At 40.5% G+C, this 14386-nt stretch overlaps 1 long non-coding RNA gene across 2 annotated transcripts in view; it reads left to right on the forward strand.

Annotated features, from left to right (window-relative positions):
- Nucleotides 1–432: 432 nt before the first annotated feature.
- The window catches only part of LOC108383248 (uncharacterized), a 274618-nt gene continuing 260664 nt past the window's right edge, over nt 433–14386 (forward strand). For both annotated transcript variants that reach the window (XR_001849739.3, XR_012122305.1), the window contains exon 1: nt 433–667. This is a non-coding gene — a long non-coding RNA (uncharacterized lncRNA). The remainder of the gene's footprint in view (nt 668–14386) is intronic.

Raw genomic sequence — 14386 nt, forward strand, 5'->3', positions numbered from 1 at the left:
TTGGAACCCAAACAAAAACACAATAAAAATCAACATAGGAAACTATCTTTTCATTCTCCTAAAAATCCTGGCACAGACATCTTCTTTCTCTGCCTTAAAAGTGTTTTTTTTTTTTTAACTGAGATCCCAATTTAATTTTGGAAATTCTGGAAACTCCAAATGAATTCTGGATTACAGTTTAAGTCTGTGGAAGACCAAGCCACTTCCACCCACCCCATTATGATGTGGGCCTGTGGATGCAGGAAGTGCTTTCAGTGGTACAAATTAAACCTGTGAGTCCGGGGTTCTTGACCTGGGCCAGACTTTGGAATCCCTGGGGAGCTTTTAACAAATATTGACACTTGGGCCCTAATCCAGAGATTTTGATTTGATTGGTCACAAGGTGTGGCCTGGCCCATGGGACTGTTTTTACACATCCACATGTTTCTAATGTGCAGCCACAGCTGAGAACCACTGTTGTAAAGCAGTTATAGGGTTTAGAGCTTTCCCCTGAAAGAGCCACACATCCAGAAAAGACATGGTATCCTGCCATGTGCATACCAGTTGCCCACACTGCCCGCTGTGAGACCTTGGACAAACTGCTTGACCTTTCCAGGTTTCCTCTGTGAAATTTGGATGAAAGGAGACCTAACTCATACTCATCGGGATGTGGTGAGGATTCACCGAGGTAAGTAAAATGTGCCTGGCTGGGGCGTGAGCATTAGTTAACTATTGGCTATTATTATATGTATATATGTAATCTATAAAATACATATGTTGCTGTCATTGTTACGACTGGTTTTCAAAATCTTTGGTAGCAGGTGATAGAAACTAGTTGATTCAAAAAGGGGGATATTTGCTGACTCATGTAAGCAAATCTAGGAAACGGAAGGCCGGATGTGGCCTCAGGGCGGCGGGGCCGAGGATTCAGCCCCTCTTGTTCTCCCATTTCTGTTTCTGCTTCTCACGTCAGCTTCAGGCCCCGGACTAACTTCTCCACTCCGCAGAGGCAATCTTTCAGGCCACTCTGGCACCCATTCTAGGCCAGAAAGGAAAAACGTACCTTTATCACCAGTTTCAGTTGGAAACATTCCCAAGGAAAGACTGTCCAGATTTGCATTCTGTGCTGGTGACTGGCCGGATGATTATACTACTGGGAGGGGTGCGGGACGTTGAGCAAAGGAAAACAATAGCCACTGCCACAGTGAAAAGTCAGTTCTCATAATGACTGCATCCACTCAGCAAGTATTTATGAAACATCTAGTATGGGCCAGACATGGTTCTAGATTCTATTTTATAAAATGAGAAACGGATGTCATGCTTAAAAAATACTGAGATCTAGTTTACAACAGGAAAATTCCCCCATTTTATTGAGATATCATTCATATGCACTAAAATTTGAGCTTTTTAAGATAGGCAGTATTTCATGTCTTTGGGGCCATTGCAAGTGGCAGTAACTTTTGAAATTGGGAAGTGTTGGTCCTTTGACTTTGTTCTTTTGTGAGTTTTTTTTTGTATCATTAATCTACAATTAGATGAAGAACATTATGTTTACTAGGCTTCCCCCTTCACCAAGTCGCCCCTACATACCCCTTCACAGTCACTGTCTATCAACGTAGTAAGATGCTGTAAAACCACTACTTGTCTTCTCTGTGTTGTAGAGCCCGCTCCGTACCCCACCACATTATACATGCTAATTGTAATGCCCCCTTTCTTTTTCCCTCCCATATCCCTCCCTTCCCAGCCATCCTCCCCAGTCCCTTTCCCTTTGGTAACTGTTAGTCCATTCGTGGGTTCTGCTGCTGTTTTGTTCCTTCAGTTTTCCTTTGTTCTTATATTCCACATATGAGTGAAATCATTTGGTACTTGTCTTTCTCCACCTGGCTTATTTCACTGAGCAAATACCCTCTAGCTCCATCCATGTTGTTGCAAATGGTAGGATTTGTTTTCTTCTTATGGCTGAATAATATTCCCTTGTGTATATGTACCACATCTTCTTTATCTATTCATCTACTGATGGACATTTACGTTGCTTCCATTTCTTGGCTATTGTAAATAGTGCTGTGATAAACATAGGGGTGCATCTGTCTTTTTCAAACTGGGCTGCTGCATTCTTAGGGTAAATTCCTAGAAGTGGAATTCCTGGGTCAAATGGTATTTCTATTTTGAGCATTTTGAGGAACCTCCATACTGCTTTCCACAATGGTTGAACTAATTTACACTCCCACCAGCAGTGTAAGAGGATTTCCCTTTCTCCACAACCTTGCCAACATTTGTTGTTGTTTGTCTTTTGGATGGTGGCAATTCTTACTGGTGTTAGGTGGTATCTCATTGTGGTTTTAATTTGCATTTCTCTGATGACAAGTGATGTGGAGCATCTTTTCATATGTCTGTTGGCCATCTAAATTTCTTCTTTAGAGAACTGTCTATTCAGTTCCTCTACCCATTTTTTAATTGGATTATTTGCTTTTTGTTTGTTGAGGAGCGTGAGCTCTTTATATATTTTGGATGTCAACCCTTTATCGGATCTGTCATTTATGAATATATTCTCCCATACTGTAGGATACCTTTTTGTTCTATTGATGGTGTCCTTTGCTGTAGAGAAGCTTTTCAGCTTGATATAGTCCCACCTGTTCATTTTTGCTTTTGTTTCCCTTGCCCGGGGAGATATGTTCATGAAGAAGTCACTGATGTTTATGTCCCAGAGATTTTTGCCTATGTTTTTTTCTAAGAGTTTGATGGTTTCATGACTTACATTCAGGTCTTTGATCCATTTCGAATTTACTTTTGTATATGGGGTTAGACAGTGATCCAGTTTCATTCTCTTACATGTAGCTGTCCAGTTTTGCCAGCACCATCTGTTGAAGAGACTGTCATTTCCCCATTGTATGTACATGGCTCCTTTATCATATATTAATTGACCATATATGTTTGGGTTAATGTCTGGAGTCTCTATTCTGTTCCACTGGTCTGTGGCTCTGTTCTTGTGCCAGTACCAAATTGTTTTGATTACTGTGGCTCTGTAGTAAAGCTTGAAGTTGGGGAGCAAGATCCCTCCCACTTTATTCTTCTTTCTCAGGATTGCTTTGGCTATTTGGGGTCTTTGGTAGTTGCATAAAAATTCTTGAACTATTTGTTCCAGTTCATTGAAGAATGTTGTTGGTAATTTGATAGGGATTGCATGGAATCTGTATATTGCTTTGGACAGGATGGTCATTTTGATGATATTAATTCTTCCGAGCCAGGATCATGGGATGAGTTTCCATTTGTTAGTGTCCTCTTTAATTTCTCTTAAGAGTGTCTTGTAGTTTTCAGGGTATAGGTCTTTCACTTCCTTGGTTAGGTTTATTCCTAGGTATTTTATTCTTTTTGATGCTATTGTGAATGGAATTGTTTTCCTGATTTCTCTTTCTGTTAGTTCATTGTTAGTGTATAGGAAAGCCACAGATTTCTGTGTGTTAATTTTGTATCCTGCAACTTCGCTGAATTCCAATATTAGTTCTAGTAGTTTTGGAGTGGAGTCTTTAGGATTTTTTTATGTACAATATCATGTCATCTGCAAATAGTGACAGTTTGACTTCTTCTTTACCAATCTGGATTCCTTGTATTTCTTTGTTTTGTCTAATTGCCATAGCTAGGACCTCCAGTACTATGTTGAATAACAGTGGGGAGAGTGGGCATCCCTGTCTTGTTCCTGATCGCAGAGGAAAAGCTTTCAGCCTCTCGCTGTTCAGTATGATGTTAGCTGTGGGTTTATCATATATGGCCTTTATTATGTTGAGGTACTTGCCCTCTATGCCCATTTTACTGAGAGTTTTTATCATGAATGGATGTTGAATTTTTTCAAATGCTTTTTCTGCATCTATGGAGATGATCATGTGGTTTTTTTCCTTCTTTTTGTTGATGTGGTGGATGATGTTGATGGATTTTCGAATATTGCACATTCCTTGCATCCCTGGGATGAATCCCACTTGGTCATGGTGTACGATCCTTTTGATGTATTTCTGAATTTGGTTTGCTAATATTTAGTTGAGTATTTTTGCATCTACATTCATCAGGGATATTGGTCTGTAGTTTTCTTCTTTGATGGGGTCTTTGCCTGGTTTTGGTATTAGGGTGATGTTGGCTTCATAGAATGAGTTTGGGAGTATTCCCTCCTCTTCTATTTTTTGGAAAACTTTAAGGAGAATGGGTATTATGTCTTCTCTGTATGTCTGATAAAATTCCGAGGGAAATCCATCTGGCCCAGGGGTTTTGTTCTTGGGTAGTTTTTTGATTACCGCTTCAATTTCGTTGCTGGTAATTGGTCTGTTTAGATTTTCTGTTTCTTTCTGGGTCTTTCTTGGAAGTTTGTAGTTTTCTAGGAAGTTGTCCATTTCTCCTAGGTTTTCCAGCTTGTTAGCATATAGGTTTTCATAGTATTCTCTAATAATTCTTTGTATTTCTGTGGGGTTAGCCTGATGGGTTTTTCTTTGTAGGTCACCTTTTTTCTCTCTCTGGCTGCCTTTAATACTCTGTCCTTGTCCTTGATCTTTGCCATTTTAATTATTATGTGTCTTGGTTTTGTACTTTTTGGGTCCCTTCTGTTGGGAGTTCTGTGTGCCTCTGTAGTCTGAGCAACTATTTCCTCCCTCAGTTTGGGGAAGTTCTCAGCAATTATTTCTTGAAATACACCTTCTATCCCTTTTTCTCTCTCTTCTTCTTCTGGTATCCCTATAATGCAGATATTGTTCCTTTTGGATTGGTCACACAGTTCTCTTAATATAGTTTCATTTCTGGATATCCTTTTATCTCTCTCTGCATCAGCTTCTATGTGTTCCTGTTCTCTGGTTTCTATTCCATTAATGGCCTCTTGCATCCCAGCCATTCTGCTTTTTAAGGCCTTCCAGAGATTGTTTTATTCCTGTATTCTCCCACTGTACTTGCTCCTTTAGCTCTTGCATATTTCTCTGCAGATCCATCAGCATGTTTATGATTTTTATTTTGAATTCTTTTTCAGGGGGACTGGTTAAGTCTGTCTCTGCAGATCCTCTTTCAGGTGTTGTCTGGACTATTTTGGACTGGACTAAATTTTTCTGCCTTTTCATGGTGACAGTGGTGGCTGTAGGCAGGTTGCAGGTGTGTCAGCTGGGAGCAGAAAGTCCTTTCCTGCTTGCTGGATGCCTTGCCCTTCTCCGCTGCCTGTGTCAGTTACCTGCACTCCTGGAGCAGCCACTGGGTTAGTCCCCTAAGCTGCTGTGGGTGGGGTCTCCATCAGAGCAGCGCAGAGCCCTGCAGGAAGTGGCAGGCATGCCAGGTGCGCTCCTCCATGATATTGGCACCCCTGACAGGCAGCTGTATGCTGGCAGCAGCCTTTGGGTCTGGCACAGGTGGCTGTGCATCAGGCTGGGATTCCAGTCAGGCCTCTCCCATGCCCCTCTGGCACTGCTGCTGCTGGCATGTGCGGGCCGCTCCTGGGCCACTCGGTCACTGCTGCCATGTGCTCACGCGGAACTCTCCCGGGCCCCTCTGGTGCCACAGCTGCTGGCTTATGTGGGCCACTCCCAGGCCGCTCGGTTGCCACTGCCGCAGGCTTGCACGGACCTCTCCCAGGCCCCTCTGGCACTGTGGGTGCCAGCGCGTGCGAGCAGCTCCCAGGCTTCTTGGTCGCCACCACGGCAGTCTCGCACAGGCCACTCCCAGTCCCCTCTGGCGCTGCCGTCCCTGGCGCACGCTGCCACTCTCCCACTTCTCGGCTGGTGTATCAGGGTCTGTGCCAGTTGGGGTACGACTGGCAGGCTGCTTAGTGCTGTGAGGGGCTTCAGAGCTGAACTGCCACCCAGGGGTTAGGCACCTAAAGTTCCCTGGGATTCCCAGCTGCTGGCTAAGTGTGCCGGGACGACTTCATCCAGCTGTGGGGTCCCTGTCTCTTTAAGACTTGCAAAAAGCACTTGCTTTTCTTTTGTCTCAGGGGTGCCAGTTGTGGGGACCTGCCCGCAGGTTTTGCTTTTCTGTTTCTCTAATATCCAGCACCCCGTGCACCTTGTATCTGCATTCTGGGTGCGGATTTCTAGAGCTGGTTGTTTAGCAGTCCTGGGCTTTCGCTCCCTCCCCGTTCTGACTCCTTTCTTCCTGCTGGGTTCTGGGGTGGGGGGAGCAGTTGGGTCCCGCCTGGCCGCAGCTTGTATCTTACCCCCTTCGTGTGATGTTGAGTTCTCGCAGATGTAGATGTATCCTGGCTGTTATACTGTATCCACTGGTGTCTCTTTTAAGAATAGTTGTATTTATTGTATTTTCATAAATATATATGTTTTTGGGAGGAGATTTCCACTGAACTACTCAAGCCGCCATCTTGGCTCTGCCCTCTCTTTTGTGAGTTTTGACAACATGTACAGCTATCCAGCCACTGCTGTTTAAAGATACAGAACATTTGAAACATTCCTCCAAATTATCTCATGGGTCTTTGTAGTCAGCCCTTCCTTTTACCCCCTACTTCTGGCAACCAGGGAGGTCATTTTTCTGTCTCTAGACTTTAGCCTTTTCCAGAATGTCATTGAAATGGAATCATACAGCATGTGGCTTTCTTTCACATACAATTCAAAATTCATTATAAATAGTTTTTTCCTTTTATTGTGGAGCCCTACTCCATTGTATAGGTATAGCAGAATTTGTTTATCTGCTCACCAGCTGAAGGATATTTAGGTGGTTTTCCTAGTTTGGGTGACTATGAAAATGTTGCCAGAATAGTTGCCTACAGGATTTTGTGTAAATGTGCATTTTTATTTCATTTGGTAAATTCCTGGGAGTGGGGTTGCTGAATCATATGATTAGTGTATACTGAACTTTTCAAGAAGTTTCCAAACTGCTTTCCAAAATGGCTGTACAATTCTGTGTTCCCACTTGAAATGTATGATAGTTCCAGTATTTTCACAACATATGGTTTTATCAGCTAAAAAAAACTTTTCTTATAGATGGGATGGTATCTCATTGTGGCTTTAGTTAATGACTCATTATGATAAGCTTCTTTTTGGGTCCTAGTTTGCCATTCACATATTTTCTTTGCTGAAGTGTCTGTTCAAATATTTTGCCCAATTTTTACTGAGTTGTTTGTTTCTTATTATTGAGTTTTAAGTGATCTTTCTTTGTATATTCTGGATAAAAGTCCAGATATTAAATATGTATTTTGCATGTATTTTCTCCAAGTCTGTGGCTTGCCTTTTCATTCTCCTTGTAGTGTCTATTGATGAAAAGTCTTAAATTTTGGCCAAGTCTCATTTGTCAAATTTTTTCATGCATGAATTATGTTTTTGGTATCAAATATAAAATATCTTTGCTTAACCCAAAATTATAGAGATTTTCTTCCATGCTTTCTTCAGGAAGTTTTATAATTTTAGGCTTTTGTATTTAGCTCTATGATTTTGTAGATGACATGGCACATGGAATGAGGTTCGTTATTTTGCACATGGATGTTCAATAATTACTCTAGTGTTACTGAATTGCTTTTGCACCTTTGTGAAAATTAAGTTGACCATATTTGTATGGGTGTTTTTCTGGACTTCCTATCTTGTTTTATTGACCTATGTGTTTATCTCTTCAGCAATGCCACAGTCTTGATTACTGCAGCTTTATAGTAAGTCTTGAAGTCAGGTAGCATTTAGTTCCCCAACTTTGTTCATCTTTTTCAAAACTGTTCTTGCTATTTGAGTTCTTATGCCTTTCTATTTAAATTTTAGAATCAGGTTGCTGATTTTTACAAAAAACATCCTATTAGGAGTTTGATTGGAATTGCATTGAATTTATACTTGGGGAGAGTTATTGAAGTAACATTACATTGAATTTATACTTGAGTCTTTCAGTCCATGAACACAGTATATATTTCCATATATTTAAGTTATCTTCGATTTCTTTCATCAGTGTTTCTGGTTTTCAGCATATAAATCTTGCACATATTTCTTTCTAAGTATTTCATGTCTTTTGGTGCTGTTGTAAGTGTTCACTAAATTGGGAAGTGCAATTTCTCTAACTTTGTTCTTCTCTTCCAAAGTTGTTTTGGCTATTGTAAGTTTTTTGCTTTTTCATATATCTTTTAGTTATCAGCTTTCTGAAAAAAAAATCTCCTAGGACTTTGATAAGAATGGTGCTGAATCTATAGAAAAATTTGGAGAGAATTATCATGTTAATAATATTGGCTCTTCTAATCCATTAATGTGGACTCTTCTCTCCATTTATTTAGATACTTCAAAATTTTTGTCAGCAATGTTTAATAGTTTTCCATGTACAAGTCTTATATTTCTTTTGTTAAATTTATTCCTAAGTATTTGATTCTTTCTGATGCTTCTGTGAATGGAATTAATTTCATTATCAGATTGTTCATTGTTGGTATATAGAATACAGTTGAGTTTTGTAATCTGTTTCTTTTTGAATAAATTTTGGTAGCTTGTATTTTTCAAGGAATTTGTTCAGTGCATTGAGTAGTTGACTATATTGCTGTAAATTTGTCCATAACATTCCCTTATTATCATCTTGATGTCTGCAGTATCTGTAATGCTGTCACCTCTTTAATTCTTTTTTTTTTTTTTTTTTGTCAAAGAGAAACATTTAATATTGTAATAAATAAAAAGAGGCCAAAGGAGCCCAGCTCCCACCCAAACTCTTCCCCATGGGATACATGCAATCTGGTGAAATAATGAGCTGAATTCGTTTCTACCTTTACATTCGTATTTGGAAATGGAATCATGTTTTTTCACAAAGGACCTAGGTTTTAAAATACAGAAGACAATCTACCTTTTTGGGGTTTAGGGCATATAAGTCTTATAAGGTGAAGGAATGCATCAGTTGCAAGACAGACTTGAGGTGTCCTGGGGATTGGTGTATTTTTTGCCACTCTCTAAACAGCCAACATGGAGATGCCTGTGCTTATGTAGCTCAGCCCCTGAAAGTCCTCAGAGAGTTTTATGGCCTGAAAACTGGCCACTTCAAACCATTCTTTGCAGTAGTGCCAGTCTTTTGACTTTTAGTACTATGACTATGAACTACATCGTACCACTTACATGTCCCTTTAGAAAAGAAAACTTCTTGCATTTCGAAAACTACAAATTCAAATATCCATAGTGTGGACAGCCAGAGAAGGAAGCAATGCCATTTACAGAACAATTCCAACTTCAAATATTCCATCCCTTCATCAGCATAAACCACTGAAACACCCCAGAAATACCAATATTCCAAATCCAGAAACAAATCTTGGAACAAATCCATAAGCCACATCAGATCAACAATGGAATCCATGATATATTGTAAAACATGCCTATATTTGTTCCTTTTTACTGCTGTTTGTATTTTGTGTATTTTGGCTTTGCTTTTTGAGTCATAAAGCTCATAAACATCAATATAGATACCTATTCAACTGTGACTACAAATTCAGGATGAGTTGGTATGAAGTGCTAGTGATGACAAAATTTCCAAGTCAAGTTGTACATGGCTTACACATTATACAAGACATTATATTTGTGTCAAAATGAGTGAAAAAGACAGAATAGAAAGTGTTTCAGGATAGTGTTATAGAAGGAATATTATTTATTTTAAAGAAGAAATGTGATGCCAAGTGAAATAATGAGATAAAATTGTTAATCACATAAAAGCTGACATCACTCTTCATATTCAATCTAAGAACATTCACTTAACTGTAAAGTTTGTTACCTCAAGTGCCACAGGGAAGGCATTTCTTAAAGCAGTGCCTCAGTTTCCCAGGTGACTGAATAGTTCGGAGTGTATTTGTCTACTTTCCTTTCCATGCACATCCACACAGGATGGCCCCTGCTCATGCCTCTCCACTGCTCCCACACATCTGCCAGTCTCCTCTCCTCTCTCCTTGGAATCCCCAACAACTTCCCATGGCCTGAACAGACAGTCTGCTCTCCTTAGGCATGAGGTTGGGACTGCCACCCAGTATGCCTACCCAATATCCATTCTTCACTGATGTCTTAGAACATGGATCTTATCCCCAGGAATCAATGCCTGATAAAAGATGGTATTTGCCAGCTTCCATTGCAGCCGGGATGCCTATGAGCTGTATATGAAGGTCACTGAGATTTCCATAACAAAGCCCTCGGAGGGGAGCTGACTCGCCTGGAAGGGTGTGACCTATTATCCCTTCCTCTTCCCCTTCTCGGGATTGGATCTGGAATGTAGACAAGAGGGGTGGAGCTCTTGCTGCCAACTTGCAGCCTTGAGGGTGGAGAAGCAGAAATATAAATGGAGTCTGGTCCACAGAGCTGCCATCCCAGTGCAAGAGCTGACATCCTGACTTCTCATGCATGAGGAAATCACCACCTACTACACTCCAGCCACAGAATCTGGGTTCTCTGATAGCTGCTGACCCAGTTGTTAGTAGTTGTGGATGGCAGTGAAAGCCCTCCAGACTTGGCTCCAATCTTCCTTTCTAGCTTTTGCACCACTTGTTTCTCAGTTCTAACTCAAGATATTACCAAACAGGCACTTATCTCAGGTTTGTACCTGGATTTACCAGTATGCCAAGTCCAGTGACCTGAACCCTCTGCTTTCTCACAGTCTGCCATCAAGGCTCATTGCTTCTTCCTCCTAGCCTTTTAGCATAAAGGATGGGATTTCTGAAGTCAAACTCTATGGTTCTACCTCTTACCTCATGTAAGATTTTTTTTTTTTTTTTTGAGAGGGCATCTCTCATATTTATTGATCAAATGGTTGTTAACAACAATAAAATTCAGTATAGGGGGATCAATGCTCAATGTACAATCATTAATCCATCTCAAGCCTAATTCTCGTCAGTCTCCAATCTTCTGAAGCATAACGAACAAGTTCTTACATGGTGAACGAATTCTTACAGAGTGAATAAATTCTTACATGGTGAACAGTACAAGGGCAGTCATCACAGAAACTTTCGGTTTTGATCATGCAATATGACCTATAAACCATCAGGTCAAATATGAATATTCATTTGATTTTTGTACTTGATTTATATGTTGATCCCACATTTCTCCTATTATTATTATTATTTTTATTTTTAATAAAATGCTGAAGTGGTAGGTAGATGCAAGATAAAGGTAGAAAACATAGTTTAGTGCTGTAAGAAGGCAAATATAGATGATCAGATGATCAGGTGTGTGCCTATGGACTAAGTATTAATCCAGGCTAGACAAGGGCAGCAAGACATCCACGGATGCAGAAGATTTCTCTCAAAGCAGGGGGTGGTGAGGTTCTGAGCCTCACCTCTGTTGATCCCCAAATTCTCACCTGATGGCCCCCCTGCGACTGTGCCTGTCTTAGGTTGTTCCTCCCTTGAGGAATCTTACCCGTCTCTGGCTAACCAGTCATCTTCCGGGGCCACACAGGGAAATGTAAAGTTGGTAAGTGAGAGAGAAGCCATATTGTTTGCAAAGGTTAGCTTTTTACTTCTTTGCAGATTTATGCCCTGTGGCTTCTATGCCCAGCACTTGTCTCGAGGTATCTTTACCACCTGGAGGAATTATGATACTCGGTAAATTCGATATGAGGCACGAATTCTATTTAAGGTTTGTAATTAGGAAGGAAGAAGAAAAGCTATAGATGTAGCATATGAAGGAAACTTGGGAGGATTGATTATTTCTTTGACATATCTTCTTGTATAGTACCTTAAGTATGTATAGGTTTTAAACTACTAACTAATTTGCACACACATATTAACATAATAGGAATACGGTGACATAAACAAAGCAAATCTATAATTACCAGCCATCTCCAGTGAAGCCAAGAAAACCATTTAGGCACCCTAGGCATTTGTGAAAATTTATCTATGATATGATGGATATTTTCCAACTGTACTTGAACCATCAGACAAATTAAAGCAGCCCATTTCTGGGATCTGTTCACATCCCATATGTTCTTTTAACCATAGATAGTCTATAGTCATGAGATTTTGGGGTGCTACAACTTGCACCCCTCCCAACTCCTGGTTGAGTTCCAACAGTAGAGATCCAGTCAAATTCGTTGTCTCACTGTATGCACATGCCAGCCTAGACATCTCCCTCCTCCTTCTTATGGCAAGTCCAGGAGACGGTGGGCTGGATGCAGCCACAACCGCAGCATCGTCCGGATCCCTGTGGAGGCTTTTTGATGATCATCCCCCGGCACGAGTCCTCCAGAGAGTGCTGATGCCGGAAGCTCCTCCTCATATCGTATCTTAGTTCATTTTCTGGGTATCCAAGCTAGGCCTTGATCTTCTGCGTAGAAACAAACAGACCCTTTGCCCACACTTTGACATGCCCTCTATACCACTGTGCAGAACTCATTGGAGGTCAGCACACAGTAACTGCTTTTTTTTTTTTTTTTTTAATTAAGAGAAAGGAATATTATCAGAAAAGAGTACCTCCATAGCTGATCATCTGACACCCTTTAAGTGATCAACATTAAGGATATTTAAAGCATGCGTTGATCTTTGATTTACCAATAGTTTTATCCTGTTAAGGAGTAATCCCCCTTTTCTTTCTTTCTTTCTTTTTTTTTTTTTAATTTTTAATCTACACTTACCTGAAGAATACTATGTTTACTATGCTCTCCCCTATATCAGGTCCCCCCTAACAACCACATTACGGTTACTGTCCATCAGCTTAGCAAAATGTGGTAGAGTCACTACTTGTCCTCTCTGTGTTGTGCAGCCCACCCTCCCCTTTCTCCCTCCCCCCCATGCATGCTAATCTTAATACCCCCCTTCTTCTTCCCCCCCCTTATCCCTCCCTGCCCACCCATCCTCCCCAGTTCCTTTCCCTTTGGTACCTGTTAGTCCATTTTTGGGTTCTGTAATTCTGCTGCTGTTTTGTTCCTTCAGTTTTTCCTTTGTTCCTATACTCCTCAGATGAGTGAAATCATTTGGTATTTCTCTTTCTCCGCTTGGCTTATTTCACTGAGCATAATACTCTCCAGCTCCATCCATGTTGCTGCAAATGGTTGGATTTTTCCACTTCTTATGGCTGAGTAGTATTCCATTGTGTATATGTACCACATCTTCTTTATCCATTCATCTACAGATGGACATTTAGGTTGCTTCCAATTCTTGGCTATTGTAAATAGTGCTGCGATAAACATAGGAGTGCATCTGTCTTTCTCAAACTTGATTGCTGCGTTCTTAGGGTAAATTCCTAGGAGTGGAATTCCTGGGTCAAATGGTAGGTCTGTTTTGAGCATTTTGATGCACCTCCATACTGCTTTCCACAATGGTTGAACTAATTTACATTCCCACCAGCAGTGTAGGAGGGTTCCCCTTTCTCCACAGCCTCGCCAACATTTGTTGTTGTTTGTCTTTTGGATGGCAGCTATTCTTACTGGTGTGAGGTGATACCTCATTGTAGTTTTAATTTGCATTTCTCTGATAATTAGCGATGTGGAGCATCTTTTCATGTGTCTCTTGGCCATCTGTATTTCTTTTTTGGAGAACTGTCTGTTGAGTTCCTCTGCCCATTTTTTAATTGGGTTATTTGTTTTTTGTTTGTTGAGGCGTGTGAGCTCTTTATATATTCTGGACGTCAAGCCTTTATCAGATCTGTCATTTTCAAATATATTCTCCCATACTGTAGGGTTCCTTTTTGTTCTATTGATGGTGTCTTTCGCTGTACAGAAGCTTTCCAGCTTAATGTAGTCCCACTTGCTCATTTTTGCTGTTGTTTTCCTTGCCCGGGGAGATATGTTCAAGAAGAGATCACTCATGTTTATATCTAAGAGGTTTTTGCCTATGTTTTTTTCCAAGAGTTTAATGGTTTCGTGACTTACATTCAGGTCTTTGATCCATTTTGAGTTTACCTTTGTATATGGGGTTAGACAATGGTCCAGTTTCATTCTCCTACATGTAGCTGTCCAGTTTTGCCAGCACCATCTGTTGAAGAGACTGTCATTTTGCCATTGTATGTCCATGGCTCCTTTATCAAATATTAATTGACCATATATGTTTGGGTTAATTTCTGGGGTCTCTAATCTGTTCCACTGGTCTGTGGCTCTGTTCTTGTGCCAGTACCAAATTGTCTTGATTACTATGGCTTTGTAGTAGAGCTTGAAGTTGGGGAGTGAGATCCCCCCTACTTTATTCTTCTTTTTTAGGATTGCTTTGGCTATTCGGGGTCTTTGGTGTTTCCATATGAATTTTTGAATTATTTGTTCCAATTCATTGAAGAATGTTGCTGGTAATTTGAGAGGGATTGCATCAAATTTGTATATTGCTTTCGGCAGGATGGCCATTTTGACGATATTAATTCTTCCTAGCCATGAGCATGGGATGAGTTTCCATTTATTAGTGTCCCCTTTAATTTCTCTTAAGAGTGACTTGTAGTTTTCAGGGTATAAGTCTTTCACTTCTTTGGTTAGGTTTATTCCTAGGTATTTTATTCTTTTTGATGCAATGGTGAATGGAATTGTTTTCCTGATTTCT

Source organism: Manis javanica, chromosome 10 (assembly GCF_040802235.1).
Source record: "Manis javanica isolate MJ-LG chromosome 10, MJ_LKY, whole genome shotgun sequence".
NCBI classification, from domain to species: domain Eukaryota; kingdom Metazoa; phylum Chordata; class Mammalia; order Pholidota; family Manidae; genus Manis; species Manis javanica.